The sequence below is a fragment of the Larus michahellis genome, chromosome 7 (assembly GCF_964199755.1).
Source record: "Larus michahellis chromosome 7, bLarMic1.1, whole genome shotgun sequence".
Classification (NCBI taxonomy): Eukaryota; Metazoa; Chordata; class Aves; order Charadriiformes; family Laridae; genus Larus; species Larus michahellis.
In genome coordinates, this window is record NC_133902.1 from 8,913,005 (window position 1) to 8,922,946 (window position 9,942).

The window sequence follows — 9,942 nt, forward strand, 5'->3', positions numbered from 1 at the left end:
AGGTTTAAAGGATCTTTCTTAATAGAGCATTTGTAGAGTTTCTCCCTCTCCAGAGCTGCCTGTTCTACCTGTTGCTGCCTGAGGTTTGTCCCTTTGTGCTTTTCCACCATAGTAGGAAAGCCGGAGGGAAACTGCAACTCCCCAAAGTGTAAACTATTCACACCATGTTGCACGTGTGAGTACCAGAAGGGCAGCTAGATGGTGAAGATGGGATTATTGAGCCGATTTTTCAATTTTAGACAAGAGGTGGCCATTTACCTATTAGAGAGTGAGGTTTCTGCTTGCAGCCCGACAGCCCGGAGCAGCCGGCAGCCGAGGCTGGCACTGGGCACAGGGCACTACCGGGCAATGCAGCCTTCCCGCGCAGAGCTATTAGCTCACTGATATTACATATGGCTATTTTATGGACACTTTAGAATGTTTTTAAAATTAAAGATCATTCTTAGATCTGCTGACTATTACAAGGTCAAAATCATTACAATGAAAACTGGAGAAAGATAGAGAGGTGCTGAGCAAAGATCTGCAGGCATAAGGCAGGAGACTGCAAGACAAACAAGGAAATGCACGTTGTCTTTTCATCTGTCACATTTTTACTGCACAAACTGGGCCAGGGCATTTTCTTCTTTATGTGTCTGGTTTCTCTATTTAAAATTGAACATTAAGTGTTTGTGTATAGCACCTCTATACTCCTAGAGGTAAACCGAGTTATGCACACACGTGTTCATGCACGAATACACCTGCATAATTCCATCCAGGGCTGCCAGAGATGAATCTCTTGAAAAACAGACCAGAATTTTCTGCAGTTTGAGCGTTCATTGGCTTGACTGTATCAAGCCCATGCTTCTTTGCAGTCACTGCTCATGCGTGTTCACACTCAGATTTTAAATTTTTTTTTTGTTTTTTTTTTTTTTTACATGATGCCCTTCCTCTCAGTAGAATTATCACTTGGCCTCCCTCTGTTTAAAATATTCCACACATCTAATCAGCAGGCAGCAATAATGTGCGAACTGTGTGACCCAATGCCATGCCCCAGATTTCTGCCTCAATTCTGATCCATGGCAGCTCCTCCCAAACCATGTTACCGGACAGTGGTAATTGCTCAAGTGTGAGTAAATCTCCACATATCGCAAGGGTCAAATTGAAGGTGCTTGAACTCAAAGGGGACTTCAGAGTTCAAAGAACGAGGTTACACACTTCCTTGCATTTGTTGTTTTGTCAGCGTTTAAAAATTCTATTTGCATCTTTCCCTTTCTTATTAAATCTGACCTCTCTTTTCTACAGAACATGGGGAATCTTAATGTCTAGTACTGTAAGAAAGAACTTAGTAGAAATTCAAGTGAATTCAGTTATGTCCAATGATTCCTAAGCTTTTATTACTTAGCCTCCTTATTTCCCTGTGCTTGAAGACTGCTAAAATCAAGGAAAGGCTACGTAGGGATTGGATATGAAAAATCGGATTCAGAATGAGCAGAAGAAAAGAAACATCTTTCCTTGTGAGAATTGTTTAAAGGATTGGCTGGGGTCCAGCCATTCAGGGAAGTGCTTAATCACTCCAGTTTTTCAAACAGGACCTGCTCTTTTACTCACTGAAATCAATAATAAAACTCCCTCTGTAAAATAAGAACAAGACAGCACCACTGATTTCTTAGGTGGAGTCAGAGATTAACTAAACAAGCTCACTGTGCACTCCTTCTACAAACGTTCTACACTGCTTGGAAAGTTCCACCCTCAGAAAGCCAATTCCACACATATTTCCTATTTTTGCACAGCCACTTCTGCCTCTGCCACATGAAAACACAAGAACTAGTTGCTTTTCTTGCATTAACTTTGATGAAAGAGGTGCCCTTTCAGAGCAGCGTGTTTGACCTATTCAATGGCATTCTGACCATGCCGTCATTTCAAGTTAAATTTTGGGTTGTTTCTGAAACTGTGATGGCCTGTAGCCTCAACAATAATCTTTCTGCAATTTCATTCAAATCAAGTCACATTCTTTGTCTGACTGCAATATTCTGCGCCAGCTCAAGTTGTATTCTTAAAAATATTTAAAAAACAAGCTCTGTTTGTAAGATTGCTCCTCTGAGATCAGGACACTTTGAGTCTTCAAAGAGCTGTTACACTGAGGCAAAGCTGACAGTAACAAGGGCTGGTTTTCCTAACTTCACGTAACCCTAAAGAAATAAATGTTCAATTGCCACAACTTTTCATGAATTACTAGTGATTTTTTTCTAACTCCTTTTTCCTAACTAATCTATTTTCTAACTACGTGAGATGTCTCCATGATGACCTGTCAGAAACATTGCATACAACATCACAAAATCAAACCATAACATTGCAGGCACCTGCAAACACTCGCTATCTTAGAAGACTTGTTAAGACCCATGCTCCTCCCTGCGATAGGGACGAAGTACTCCATGTGCATTTACAAACTGATGGCTCCATTCCTCATGCATTTCCTTTTCCTGAGGAAACTCCGCTTCCTGCTTTACCCCATTTGATTAACTTCACTGGCCGAACAGGAAATTTGGTCCCTAAAGTACCAGTAACAACCATTACAAAAGGACTGGAAGGGTCCCCACATGGCACCTGGTCCATCACTCTGCCCCATCAACAAGACCAGCAGTAACTAAGGTATTTGTGAACCATCAGCAAACAATTACAAGTCAGCATGAGGGGCAGGACTCGGAACAAAAAAGCTGCCAAGTCCCCTGGCATGAGACACCCAAGAGTAAGATAACCAGTCAAAGTGGAGTCAGCTCACAAAAGGTCATTTACACCACGGAAATGGACTCATCCATGTCAGTGAAATGCTCACTACTTCTTTCATATTTGACCACTCTGTGGTACAAATAACTTAAGTCATTTGGTCCACTAAGAACATTCATTCACTTTCTGTTCCTATTCTGGGCTGAAGTGCTGGTTTTTCTACATGCTATGAGACTTAGTTCACATTTTCCAGCTTGCCATCACCTAACTGCAGAAGAGACATCATTTCTCTGGCAAGACTTCAGTGTGTGTTACATACTCAAAAAAGTTATTTTAAGACAAGTATTCTCTCTTTGTTTGTGCTGTATCAAATGCCTGGTGTGATGGGCACTGAGCCATGGGAAAGCTACTCTGGACTTTCTCAACTCAAAGGTAAATAAATACACAACTAATGACAACGGTGAGGGTTTGTGTCACAGACTGGGTGCCAGGCCACCCTGGGACAGTATCTACAATCTCAGTTTGCTAGCAACTTTGCACTTCTCATCCAAAAATGTTACCTGCAAAAAATGTATTTTTAGTTCCCAAATTCCTACACTAAATACCAAACGTAACGGAAATGGAAGGGAAAGCTTGGGATACATGGGTTGTGAGGAATCCAGGAGTTGTACGATAAGAACTTTTCAAAGGTTATAGGTGACCCACTCCTGTTGGTCTTATTTTTCAGTGCTTGCTAATCTCATGTGGGTACGTTTCAGTCATTGTCCTTAAAGCTCTTCTGAGTGGAGTATGGCGAAAGCTTTCCGCACTAAAGGACGGAGATGGAAACAATGACAACTGCATATGCATCTCACACTTGGAGAATTACACAATGATACAGACTAGAAATTTCCACTCTCTCACCCTCCACTTCTTTAAGCGTCTAATGGAGACATGAAAAATGAACCTGATAGCTTCTATAAAAATGCAAGATTTCAACTTTATCAGTTTGCTACATTTACAAGGCGAAAAAAATGTAAAAGTAATTCTAAGGACACTTTCTTTCCTTATGACATTCCACACCTAAACACACAAAAACACTGGTTCATGGAAGCCAACTCCCAGGCACTGTATGTCTTAAAATGAAGATTTATGCAATTAAACAATAGAGCTTCTCACCAATTCTTCCTGCCTTTATGCTCTGGAACCCCAATACATTCACTGTTTTTATTGGAAGCTTCTGGTAGTTTCTGACAAAGAAAGATAGAGTTAATAACACTAGTTAACTACCATTAAAAAAGGTGTTCCCAAATATCTCCTCATATTGGCTACTGTTAACATCTTCCTTTACACTGGTTTGGTTTTTCATTTCCCAAAGAAAATTTGTTTGGTTTGAATATTCCCTCAAACTTTGCAAGAAGGCAAAACTATTTCTTCAGTTTAGTGTTTTGATTACTTACTGTACCTGTAAGGATTTTAACATATTTACCATTAACTGTAGCATCTTATTCACTGGCTTCTTTGTTATTTTGAAGTGTTCTTTATAAATTGTAGGTACCAACTTTCTACCAAAAGCAAAATAAAAGACTCAGGTCTAGGCACTGTAAGATATGCAAATACAAGTAGGATCCCAAATCTACTGTCCAGACTCCTTTCTAGTTGCTGCAGATTTAAGGTATATTAAAAGCAGCAGTTCAGCGTGAAAAGTGTAACATTTAGTTTGCCATCTCCTGATCTAGACAGTGTACGATTGCACGTCAAATGATGACAGGGTGGAAAATTTCATAATGTGAACATTTTAAGGACGAAAATGAAAGTTCAGGAGAGCGTTAAGTTTACAGCGCTGTGCCGGTAAACCCATCCCTTCCTGCCTGTGAGTTGTAAGAGTTAGGTCAAATTCGGAAATGGAGTAATAACAAAACCCCCGCAATCAGCCACCCTTTTCAGAATTCCCGTGTGTGCATATTACAGGCATTGCCGAGGAAGCAAAGGAGGGACGAAGCACCCAGACAACCAACACCCGGATTTCCCTGTGCCTGGCTGCACGTCGGCTCCAGCAGAAAGGACCTGGGAAAAGTGCTGGGGCTCGGCAGCCCCGGCCCCCCCAGCCCCCCTGGCCAGCTGCTCGCAGGAGAGCACAAAAAAGGAAAGCGGCAATTAGCAGTTAATTGGGCACAAATCCCAGTGTCCTGCGTGCAGCTGTCTGCGGGGCTGGGTGCCCTACACTCCTTGACACAATTTCATTATATTTAGCCCACCGAAGATGTCACTGTCCGGAGCGTAAGGAAAAGCTAGCATGCGGATAGGGAAAACGTACAGAACAGAGCATGTCATCGCTGGTCCTGCAATGCACACACGTCACAGCCGAACGCAAAGACAGATGACACTAAGATTATCATGTGCAATTTTTTTTTTTTTTTTTTTTTTGCTTGAGAAATAACAGTGAACTACAGAATTGCAAACGTGTTCTCATTTAGTAAAAGCACGGTCCGAAGAAAAAAACTCCAATTTAAGTAACAGAGCACTGGCTGAAGTCAGTAGGATTCATAATTTCTAATCAAGTTCAGGTAATACAAGAGATTTAAATACTGGTTTCCTAAAAACAATCCATAAATTTCTGGACTAAGATGAAGAACCAAATATTGAAGTATAAAAGTAACTTAAGTTCTGAAAGTTAAAAACACCTTAAACAGAAGGAAACAGAAGACAAAATTCAGCCCAAGAAATCATGAGGACTATTTCTATATGGTATAACTGCATTCTGTATTTCTGTACTGATTTTCATCCAAAGATATTAAAATATCACTAAAACATATACAAAATTATGATCTCACAGCACAGTCCCTAACCACAATGTAAAGGAACACACAGCCAATTGTTGCAGTATCTTTTATGGGAATATGCTAGAAATATCAATAAAACAATGCACTTCCATAGAAGCTGCTCCAAAAGCAGTGAAGTTGACTAGAGAATGATATAGTTCTGGAGGCTGATAAAGTCCTTGAGTAGGGCATAAGTGTCTGTTTTCATGGAAGGTGGAGCATGTTGTTCAGCTTAACAGGACTAGAAAACTTACCTGCAATTCACACCAAGTAAATGTTTAAAGTTATTTTGTGCAATGATGAGGGCTCTTACTCCAGTGTTCCATCACTGACTTCTGAAATGGGGGGTTTTTGCTTTCTTACTTTTTACATAACTTCCTCCTAAATGACTGATTCCACGTGTTTATATTACGCTTAGTGTAATTACAAAATATGGTCCACGATTTGCATGAAATATGAACAAAGACTCTTTTCTTCGGTTTAATGAGCTCTGAAAAAGTTATTAAGTCTATTGGGAAGTCTACCAAAATCCCCAGAGCCTGAAGTTTGCACATAACGCAGTCTATTTCCACCACATTCTCTTTTGGAAGCACATAGGCATAATATTATGATAAGGAAAATCACATTTCTGCTTAAAACTAAAAAGGGTAACATACACTCAGAATAACCTCAGATGCAAACAGAGGCAACAGTGCTCCATTCTGGATTAAGGAAGTAGGAAGTTAAACCAGTAGAAAGCTATCGGTGATCTTTATCAGGAAATAAACACTAAACATGCTCTGAAGTCCCCCCCTTTTTTTTTTTCCTCACAGCACAACCTTTTCATTAACACTCCCTTGGTTACAGTGATTCCTTTCTCTCTTTCCTTTGGGGACGGTGTCAAGGTCTTTACCTCTGGAGCTCTGACCAACTGGAAAGCATGTTTTCTCACTAATCCTCCCATCAGCCTTTCCCACAAAACCTCTGATGCGCACAACTGCAAAATTGTCCTCGTCATCCTCTACTGAGCCGAGAGACTATGCTTCTCATTCTTCTCAATTTCCCTCACCCAACCTATCTCCACGTTTGAGTGCCTTCCTGACTGGCACGTTAAAGCTGTGTGCTGCTGCGCACGTTTTGAAAAGATACCGACCATCATTTCTTTGATTTGGGTCAACGGAAATTGGTCTTAGGCACAAGTTCAGTCACTGGTTGAGTTTCGCTCCCAAAGCAAGTGTTTGTATTCACTGCAGTACTGCATCCCACTCTGAAAACTCTGACACGGACCAACTGCGACAGCCAGAAGGATGGATTATCATCCATCCAGCTCTGTATTTCCTCACTGACGGACGATCATGAAGCTGAATTTGAAGGGGACAAAATCATGAGAAAATAAGAGCATACTCATAACTCGTTTTGTTTTCTGAAAGTGTACTGCTTCCTTATTTATGCCACTAAACCACGTGCTTTCTTTATGAAGCAATTAGGAGATATCTTCCTTCCATAAAAGCCTGTAATGTTGGTTGGCTGAAGAATGCTCAAATGGGTTCACAAGACATTACTACGTCCTTATCCAAACAGAGGGCACTCCCCTGAACTCTACGTCTGCAGCAGTTGCAACTGCTGGAGCAGCTGATCTGACTAACACTCAGAAAGAATCATTGGGCATCTTGGTCATTTGCTCCAAAAGTCTCAAAATGGCTCCACTAAACAGTCCACATCAAATAAAAAGAAACTATTTCAAGCTACCTGATCTGCATATTTACTACGTCGTTCTTTCTACCGAGTCATACTTCTACACAAATCTCTGGATTTTTTCTCTCCCTAATTGATTTCTTCTAAACAACCAGCAGAGAACTTTGTTCAAAAATTGCCTAATATTTCCACGTCAATACTGTCCTCGTTGCTTATCTGTTTGACAAGAAAAGGGATTAAATGCATGGGTAGATCAAGAAGAAAACAGCCACAGGAACATTCCCCACATCTAGAAATGCTAAATCTCATTCTGCTGACCACATTATTGATCAGCCTTTTGTACCCACCCTGGCTGTGGTTTTGCACTACTGTTAAGGCCACAAATAAGTCTTCTCTAATGAAGCAATATTCTCAAAAACATCAGATCTGGAAATAGGTGTCTGAGACCGGCTCTGCACAGCCTTGTTGTTCAGTGGTCGACAATCCATCCTCACAGATTGCCTGTGCAATGCAAAGCACTCCTTTTTATAGCCATGCTTATTTCTTTGGGTCAACCTGGTTTGACAGACTTAAATTTATTCAGAAGCCTTTTAAAAATTTTAGTTTTGGGACAGTCTACCATGAACCATGATATAACCTCCATATAAAGCCTGGCATTCATTATGCAAGCATCTTAAATACGTCATCTACTGCTTTCTGGAATGAAAGATTTTCTTTGATTCTCTGGGTCCAGGTATTTACTACTACTAAGAGCCAAGGTGAAAAATCTGATAGAAACTGTTATATTTGGGCTTGGAAAAGGAGATGGTGGTGTTCTGTAAGCTTCTAAATTTAAATTTTTTAATCCATGTGGAATCTGTCCTTTTTTTTCTAATTAAAATTAGCAGTGAAGCCTTCCTGCATCAGTACCCCAGTAAATAAAAAGTATTCCCTCCCACTACTACCTGCAACAGAAGTGCATGTAGGTAATGAGTTCATTTGCCCTCACATCAGTCTCTCACCTGCTACATACAGTGCGTGAGAGCTCTCTGCTAGAAAGGGAAAATAACTTGCAAGCCCTAATTACAAGATTGCTCTGTCCATATCTTTGTGTTTTGTTGAAACATACAGGACTATTGAAACAACTTCAATAAAACTCATGTTCTTATCTTTACTGCTGACCTGGAAGGCTCTAACTTTTCCTTTATACCAGCCTTCACCTACTCTTATTTTTTTCTGCAGGCTCAAGCAGAAAAAGCAGGTGCTGTCCATTGTTTCCTGGATGGAAACAGGGCTTTTCTCAGGATGTTTTATCGCTCTGCTTTATCTTTAGGAGTCTTTTTACTGCTTAAGTTCTTTTAAAGCCTTCTCGTAAAGCACTAAAGTTAGACCAGCCGGTGCCTAAGCCTGTACTACTTTCAATGTCTGTGAAAATGGCATAACATTTTCAAAACTTTCAGTGAAATTACCTTCCCTCTGTTAGTGTTAGGAAAAAAAGCTAGTGCTAGAGGTTATGTGGTGATGAGCTTACAACTCCTTTACTAGCAGCTACCTACTTTCCCCCACCAAAAAAGACAATTTCCATGGCACATTCTTTGGCATGTTCAGAGTATTTTTAGTCGGTTTTCAGTGATTTTGAGATGCAAGTCCAGCTAAATACTTATACATTGAAATACAGACAATTTACCCTGTCAGAGGGCAGGGATTGGCTCTTCATCTCTTAAGTTTCATAATACACACTGGATGCCTTTTCATTGCATTTAATCAATTACAAATTACCAGACTTGGTATAGTGTTGTTATATTACAGTTGTTTACTCTCGTCTTGCCCATGACAACCCAATTGTTAATTGCAGTTACAAGTATGCATCACTATGTAGACAGTGAACTGGACACCCCTCCGTGTAACCCAAATGGACAGGATGGAATAGGAAACAGCAGTCCAGAGCAGTGAGCTTATTTTCCTGAGCTTATACGGCAACACAGTGAAATGTGTACGACTATCAACAAGTACAATTTTTAAGGTCTCCCAAGTTAAGCACCGAAAACGCCATCTGAGAATTACTTTTGAACACCTTGAAAGCCTTTGAAAACTGCAACCTACTCTGTGAGACATTTCCAGCTAAGAGAGGACAAACTCTAGAGAGCTTTTCAGGGAGAGAAGCCTCCAAGACTCAACAGGTGTCTGCATTTTGTACTGTAAACTGCAGTTAAACACTCCATTTTGTGACCTCTAGAAAGAGCAGGAAAAAAAACAGAAAATAAAAGAGAAAGCAGCCCTTGCAGTTGCACAATTGTGGAAAACAAAATACTCTATTTTTAGGCATGAAAAAAATCACTCCTCAGGTTGGCAATTATCAGGGAGGTGTCGCCAGCAAATACAGCCTTAGCCTGCGTTTGCCAGCATGATATAATATTTTCCAGAAAACCAGCTTCTGTTTGGTGTTTGTGTTGAAACAGTTTTCCTTGTTCCTTGTTTCATACTGTCTGAGATACAGACGGTGGATGAAATAACTACTGAGAAAATGAAAGTAAGGCCGAGAAATTCCCAGACCCTGCGTGATGCGACCTAACAGAGCATGAGTCAACCTAATCAGTTGCAAGAATTTATTGTCAATTCTCTACCTTTAAAAATCCAACCGTAGAGTGGCAGGAAATATCAAAACACTACCATTTTTAAACTTCTTTCAAGAAGGATACCAAAGAGTGTGCAAAAATAAGCTGTAATAATAAAAGGACATAAAGTGCGCTCGTTTTTAAACAGACGAAGCTGAACCACAGCAGAA